At 65.0% G+C, this 7,075-nt stretch overlaps 1 long non-coding RNA gene across 1 annotated transcript in view; it reads left to right on the top strand.

Moving 5' to 3' along the window:
* Positions 1–1,071, top strand: part of LOC147571016 (uncharacterized) — a 1,210-nt gene extending 139 nt beyond the window's left edge. Inside the window, exon 2 of the long non-coding RNA XR_015247804.1 lies at positions 370–1,071. This is a non-coding gene — a long non-coding RNA (uncharacterized LOC147571016). The remainder of the gene's footprint in view (positions 1–369) is intronic.
* The last annotated feature ends 6,004 nt before the right edge of the window (positions 1,072–7,075 follow it).

Raw genomic sequence — 7,075 nt, 5'->3', positions numbered from 1 at the left:
GTGGGGCTTGAGGAAGCTGTTTGGGAGTACATGGATGGAAATGGGAACAGTTGTAGTTAGAAGGAATGGGAAGGGGGGGGTGGGTGTGCGGGGGCGGGTGGGTGGGGGGGTGTGCGTGGGCGGGGGGGTGTGCGGGGGCGGGGTGGCTGGGTGTGCGGGGGTGGGGGGTGTGCGGGGGCGGGGTGGGGGGTGTGCGGGGGCGGGGTGGGTGGGTGTGCGGGGGCGGGGTGGGTGGGTGTGCGGGGGCGGGGGGGGGTGGAGGGTGGGTGGGTGTTTTCACGCGCGCACGGGAGGGGCGGAGGGGCAGAGGGGCAGAGGATAGGATCTCAAGATCATTTTGGAAATATCAACCTGTGTTAATTCTCCGAGCACCTTCAACAGAAGTATTTGGTGTTAAAAGACGACCACAGAGGGACAACTCAAAACACCACCTCTGCGGCTGAGGGGCCCCCGGACAGACAGGGAGGGTCAGGACCGGAAGGACAGCTTCCCTCCTTCCTGGAACCCAGAGGGGAAGGCAGAAGTGCTCCCCCACCCCGACTTAGAGTTGAGGCTCTGCCACACTCAGGCGGTGCTAGTCGCCCACTCTCTTGCTGTCGAGAAGGAATTCCTGTTCTCCTGTGGGGTCATGTAGTTCGGGGAACTTCCCAAGCCGCTCAGCTCACAAGAACACCTACGCCCGGTGTCATGAACTCCCTCCCTCACACTCGCCATCCCCCTCTGAAGCCCAGAAGGGAAAGAAAAAGAAAACGTCGACTGCCTGCCTGCCTGCCTACATTTACTATTCTATGTGTTGCCTCACCTATGAACACTGGAAACACAACTCGCGTGCCAAAATTCCCATCCTTGTAAGGGCACCTGGGTGCCTCACTCGGTAAGGCGTCCGAGTCTTGCCTCAGGTCATGATCTCGGGGTTCTTGAATTTCAGCCCCCACATCTGGCTCTGTGCTGACACCTTGGAGCCTGCTTGGTGATCCATTCTCTCCCTCCCTACCCCCTCTCTCCCACTCACTCACTCAACTGGAATGAATGCATACGTAATAAGTAAATAAATGTATATGTGTGTGTACACTTCAGCGGGCTCTCTTAGTCTACTACTCACAAAGCTATGGGACCATCACTGTTCATTCCAAACTATTTCCATCGCCTCAAAGAGAAAGAAACCCCACGCCCCCCTCTTCCTCCCCCCCCCCCCCAAGTACCTTCGACACTGACTCGAGGTTTCTCAACAGCCTTGCTAGCCCTAGCAATGTTTCCAAGCACTGGTGCTCCCCAACACCCCCCCCCCCCCCCCGTCAAAGAACTCCCCTAATTCAGGCACTTCCGGGTTGTTCCAACACCTGGAACGGCGGGGGGGGGGGGGGGGGGGGAGGAGAGACTGCTGTGTTGCGGGGGGCGGCACGGGACACAGAAGCACTCTGAATCCCCTTCCCTTTGCCTCTCTTCCATCTGGGGTTTCCTGAGGTGTATCCTTTGACGCCATCACTCATCTATGAGAAATGAGAAAAAGAGGACCGAACGTGGCTAGATCGTTTTCCATAGCCTGATACGCATACCCACACGCACGCCAAAAGAAACGAAAATTGCGATCCGCTGGAAGGTCAAACGACGGCAGAGTGGTGCGATTAATGACGCTACACTCACACGATACGAGACCATGCGGCTGTTACAGATTATGTTGGCAGAGAGGTTTTCGTAGCACGGGAATCCGCTTGCGCTGTTCTGATACTTCATGACGACCGGTGGGTGGGAAACCTTCTACGTAGGGTGAGCTCTCTTGTATCCGAAGACACCAAATCATCATTTCAAAGGCTACGGGTGGTGAGATCGCTCTGGCTTGCAACTTCTTACCCCCTATGTTGTTCTCCAGGATTGCATTTCAGCTTCCTCCCTTATCCGAGCCAACGACCCTACCTGGTTTTTATGTATTTATTTCTTTTTAAAGAGATTCAGTACGACATTGGGTCCTAAACGGAGGCAGAGCTTTGGCTACTGGTCTCAGAAACGATGATTGTCTCTATATTTGTATGGATTCCGCCAAACTTGTGCCTCTCACGCCTTTCCTCTCGCTACATAACGTCTTAAGATGCAGGGAGCCCGCTCAGGTGGGACCGCCGCTTGTGGAAAGAGTCATCGGGGCAAAATAGTGAAAGCAGCGCCGATAAAGAATATGTTGCGGGTTAGACACATATTCCCGTTTCATCCCCACCCCCCATCGATCAATCACTTACTCCCCTTTGATGCCATGTTTTGTGTATTCCTGTATTTGTGGATGGGTTTTCAAAGATTTTATTATAACTAAGCGCGACATCCAGCGTGGGACTCGAACTCGCAACCCACGACATACAGTTGCACGATCCACCACCTGTGCCCACCAGGCATCCTGATGCCACGTTTTCTTTCTTTGCCTCCCTGCCGGCCGGCCTGCCTCCCTCCCTCCCTGCCGGCCGGCCTGCCTGCCTCCCTGCCGGCCTGCCTCCCTCCCTGCCGGCCGGCCGGCCTGCCTGCCTCCCTGCCGGCAGGCCTGCCTGCCTGCCGGCCGGCCTGCCTCCCTCCCGGCCTGCCTGCCGGCCTGCCTCCCTCCCTCCCTCCCTCCCTCCCTCCCTCCCTCCCTCCCTCCCTCCCTCCCTCCCGGCCTGCCTGCCGGCCTGCCTCTCTCCCTGCCTCCCGGCCTGCCTGCCGGCCTCCCTCCCGGCCTGCCTGCCGGCCTGCCTCCCTCCCTTCCGGCCTGCCTGCCGGCCTGCCTCCCTCCCTCCCTCCCGGCTTGCCGGCCGGCCTGCCTGCCTCCCTGCCGGCCTGCCTCCCTCCCTGCCGGCCGGCCGGCCTGCCTGCCTCCCTGCCGGCCTGCCTGCCTGCCTCCCTGCCGGCCTGCCTCCCTCCCTGCCGGCCGGCCGGCCTGCCTGCCTCCCTGCCGGCAGGCCTGCCTGCCTGCCTCCCTGCCTGCCTGCCGGCCTGCCTGCCTCCCTGCCGGCCGGCCTGCCTCCCTCCCGGCCTGCCTGCCGGCCTCCCTCCCTCCCTCCCTCCCTCCCTCCCTCCCTCCCTCCCGGCCTGCCTGCCTGCCGGCCTGCCTCTCTCCCTGCCTCCCGGCCTGCCTGCCGGCCTCCCTCCCGGCCTGCCTGCCGGCCTGCCTCCCTCCCTTCCGGCCTGCCTCCCTCCCGGCCTGCCTGCCGGCCTGCCTCCCTCCCTCCCTCCCTCCCGGCTTGCCGGCCGGCCTGCCTCCCTCCCTGCCGGCCGGCCTGCCTCCCTCCCTGCCGGCCGGCCTGCCTGCCTCCCTGCCGGCCGGCCTGCCTGCCTCCCTCCCTCCCTGCCTCCCGGCCTGCCTCCCTCCCTCCCTGCCGGCCGGCCTGCCTGCCTCCCTGCCGGCCGGCCTGCCTCCCTCCCTCCCTGCCGGCCGGCCTGCCTGCCTGCCTCCCTGCCTGCCTGCCGGCCTGCCTGCCTCCCTGCCTCCCGGCCTGCCTGCCTGCCTCCCTGCCGGCCTGCCTCCCTCCCTGCCGGCCGGCCGGCCTGCCTGCCTCCCTGCCGGCAGGCCTGCCTGCCTGCCTCCCTGCCTGCCTGCCGGCCTGCCTGCCTCCCTGCCGGCCGGCCTGCCTCCCTCCCGGCCTGCCTGCCGGCCTCCCTCCCTCCCTCCCTCCCTCCCTCCCTCCCTCCCTCCCGGCCTGCCTGCCTGCCGGCCTGCCTCTCTCCCTGCCTCCCGGCCTGCCTGCCGGCCTCCCTCCCGGCCTGCCTGCCGGCCTGCCTCCCTCCCTTCCGGCCTGCCTCCCTCCCGGCCTGCCTGCCGGCCTGCCTCCCTCCCTCCCTCCCTCCCGGCCTGCCTGCCTGCCGGCCTGCCTCTCTCCCTGCCTCCCGGCCTGCCTGCCGGCCTCCCTCCCGGCCTGCCTGCCGGCCTGCCTCCCTCCCTTCCGGCCTGCCTCCCTCCCGGCCTGCCTGCCGGCCTGCCTCCCTCCCTCCCTCCCTCCCGGCTTGCCGGCCGGCCTGCCTCCCTCCCTGCCGGCCGGCCTGCCTCCCTCCCTGCCGGCCGGCCTGCCTGCCTCCCTGCCGGCCGGCCTGCCTGCCTCCCTCCCTCCCTGCCTCCCGGCCTGCCTCCCTCCCTCCCTGCCGGCCGGCCTGCCTGCCTCCCTGCCGGCCGGCCTGCCTCCCTCCCTCCCTGCCGGCCGGCCTGCCTGCCTGCCTCCCTGCCTGCCTGCCGGCCTGCCTGCCTCCCTGCCTCCCGGCCTGCCTGCCTGCCTGCCTGCCTCCCTGCCTGCCTGCCGGCCTGCCTGCCTGCCTGCCTCCCTGCCTCCCGGCCTGCCTGCCTGCCTCCCTCCCTGCCGGCCGGCCTGCCTGCCTCCCTCCCGGCCTGCCTGCCGGCCTGCCTCCCTCCCTCCCTCCCGGCCGGTCTGCCTGCCGGCCTGCCTGCCTCCCTCCCTGCCAGCCGGCCTGCCTGCCTCCCTGCCGGCCGGCCTGCCTGCCTCCCTCCCGGCCTGCCTGCCGGCCTGCCTCCCTCCCTCCCTCCCGGCCGGTCTGCCTGCCGGCCTGCCTGCCTCCCTCCCTGCCAGCCGGCCTGCCTGCCTCCCTGCCGGCCGGCCTGCCTCCCTCCCTGCCGGCCTGCCTCCCTCCCTCCCTCCCGGCCGGCCTGCCTGCCTGCCTCCCTGCCGGCCTGCCTGCCGGCCTGCTGGCCGGCCTGCCTCCCTCCCTCCTGGCCGGCCTGCCTGCCTCCCTGCCGGCCGGCCTGCCTCCCTCCCTGCCGGCCTGCCTCCCTCCCTGCCGGCCGGCCTGCCTCCCTCCCTGCCGGCCGGCCTGCCTGCCTCCCTGCCGGCCTGCCTCCCTCCCTGCCGGCCGGCCTGCCTGCCTCCCTGCCGGCCTGCCTCCCTCCCTGCCGGCCGGCCTGCCTGCCTCCCTCCCTGCTGGCCGGCCTGCCTGCCTCCCTCCCTGCCGGCCGGCCTGCCTGCCTCCCTGCCGGCCTGCCTCCCTCCCTGCCTCCCGGCCTGCCTCCCTCCCTCCCGGCCGGCCTGCCTGCCTCCCTGCCGGCCTGCCTCCCTCCCTGCCGGCCGGCCTGCCTGCCTCCCTCCCTGCCGGCCGGCCGGCCTCCCTGCCTGCCTGCCTCCCTCCCTGCCTCCCGGCCTGCCTCCCTCCCTCCCGGCCGGCCTGCCTGCCTCCCTGCCGGCCTGCCTGCCGGCCTGCCTGCCGGCCTCCCTCCCTCCCTCCCTCCCTCCCTCCCGGCCGGCCTGCCTCCCTCCCTGCCTCCCGGCCTGCCTCCCTCCCTCCCTGCCGGCCGGCCTGCCTCCCTGCCGGCTGGCCTGCCTCCCTCCCTGCCGGCCTGCCTCCCTCCCTCCCTCCCGGCCGGCCTGCCTCCCTCCCGGCCTGCCTCCCTCCCTCCCGGCCTGCCTGCCTCCCTCCCTCCCGGCCTGCCTGCCTCCCTGCCGGCCGGCCTGCCTGCCTCCCTGCCGGCCGGCCTGCCTCCCTCCCTCCCGCCCGGCCGGCCGGCCGGCCTGCCTGCCTGCCTGCCTCCCTCCCGGCCTGCCTGCCTCCTTCCCGGCCTGCCTGCCTCCCTGCCGGCCGGCCGGCCTGCCTCCCTCCTGGCCTGCCTGCCTCCCTCCCTGCCGGCCGGCCTGCCTGCCTGCCTCCCTCCCTGCCTCTAAGTCCAACTAAAACATGAAGTCTGTGATGTGGGAGCTGTAGCCATCTGGTTCTTCTTATATCCCGATCACAGACCAAAGAACGATCTTTGCCATAGATTAGTGTTTTCAATAAATCATCTGTCGATGGCTATCGATAAAGGAAATTGTCAACTTTTAACGGCTGTGGACCCTGCTCCTGGGCACCCAGGGAAGCTAGGCTTTAACATTTACCAAGCTCCAAATGACCCTGTCAAACCCCAAAGCGTGTGCTCTGTTTCTGCCCTGAGCACACGTTGCATGTCCGCTTCGTTTAAATAAACAACAACAAAAATGGATCAAAGGGGTGACTTGGCTGGCTGGCTCCCTCAGCTAGGTCAGGGGAGCGGGTGACTCTTCATTGCCGGGCTGTGAGTTCGGGCCTTATGTTGGGTGTGAAGAGGACATAAAAACAAAACCAATCCATCAGTCAGTCAGTCAGCTGAGAATTAAAAAGGAGCCTTCCAAACATACGATGAGAAAATGGAAGAAAACCTCCCTGGATCCCCAAAGATTAAAGTCATACAGCTTTGCACATACTGAAAACAGAAAATAAACCCTGTAAAAATTTTCTGCCGTGTCTTTCGTCATTATACCTCGTAACAACAACAACAACAACAACAACAACAACAACAACAACTCCTCCTCCTCCTCCTCCTCCTCCTCCTCCTCCTCCTCCTCCTCCTCCTCATCCATTCTATTTAAGAATTCCCAACACTGACAACTCTTATAAAGACCATCCAAGCACGGGACACAGAACTGCATTAGACCACATTCTTATGGCTACCTGACAGACATTAGAACTTCCACCCTTCGTGGTGACCCCCCGAGCTCACTGATGAGCTCTGCTTCCGAGTACTCCCGTGAAGCACACCACAAGCTCAGTCCGTGTTCACGGGACCACACTTAACAGATCGGGAACAGAACAGAACACACACCATACGGCGTTCACAGCAGCTGACGGAAGGGCAGGGGAAATACAAGTACCTCACACATCCAACTAATGGGGTTCTCTGAGAACAAAACTCTCTTTACGTCTTCCAACGTCTTCCAATGGGTGTGGATGTCCTTTGGATGCAGAAAACATTCGCACGTCATTTGCTATCGTTGCTCTCGGCACGCTCTTGCACCGAGGCCAAGGGACTGAGAGATGCATCTTGCCAGGTTAAAAAAAATCTATCCATCGTGTGCCACCGCCACTGAGTCTCTGCACGCACTCTCTCCTTTTCTCACTCACACTAGCCTTTCGTACTTTGGCACCACTGTCGTTCGAACACGAGGATCAGAAAACACAAGGTTTCAGAAGTTCAAACAGCCTTCTGGTTGCATAGCACACCCTTGCATTCATAGCATGGATACGACTCCGCGAAATAAAGAGTAGTGGATATAAATGGGACACCCAAGGTCAAAGTCACAGCCTGTATGGTGTGAAGACGAATTCA

Source organism: Puma concolor, unplaced genomic scaffold (genome assembly GCF_028749965.1).
Source record: "Puma concolor isolate L17-30 unplaced genomic scaffold, mPumCon1.1.hap2 unalloc_scaffold_74, whole genome shotgun sequence".
Classification (NCBI taxonomy): Eukaryota; Metazoa; Chordata; class Mammalia; order Carnivora; family Felidae; genus Puma; species Puma concolor.
Note: the sequence above shows the minus strand (reverse complement) of the source record. Positions and strands in the feature narration are given on the sequence as shown.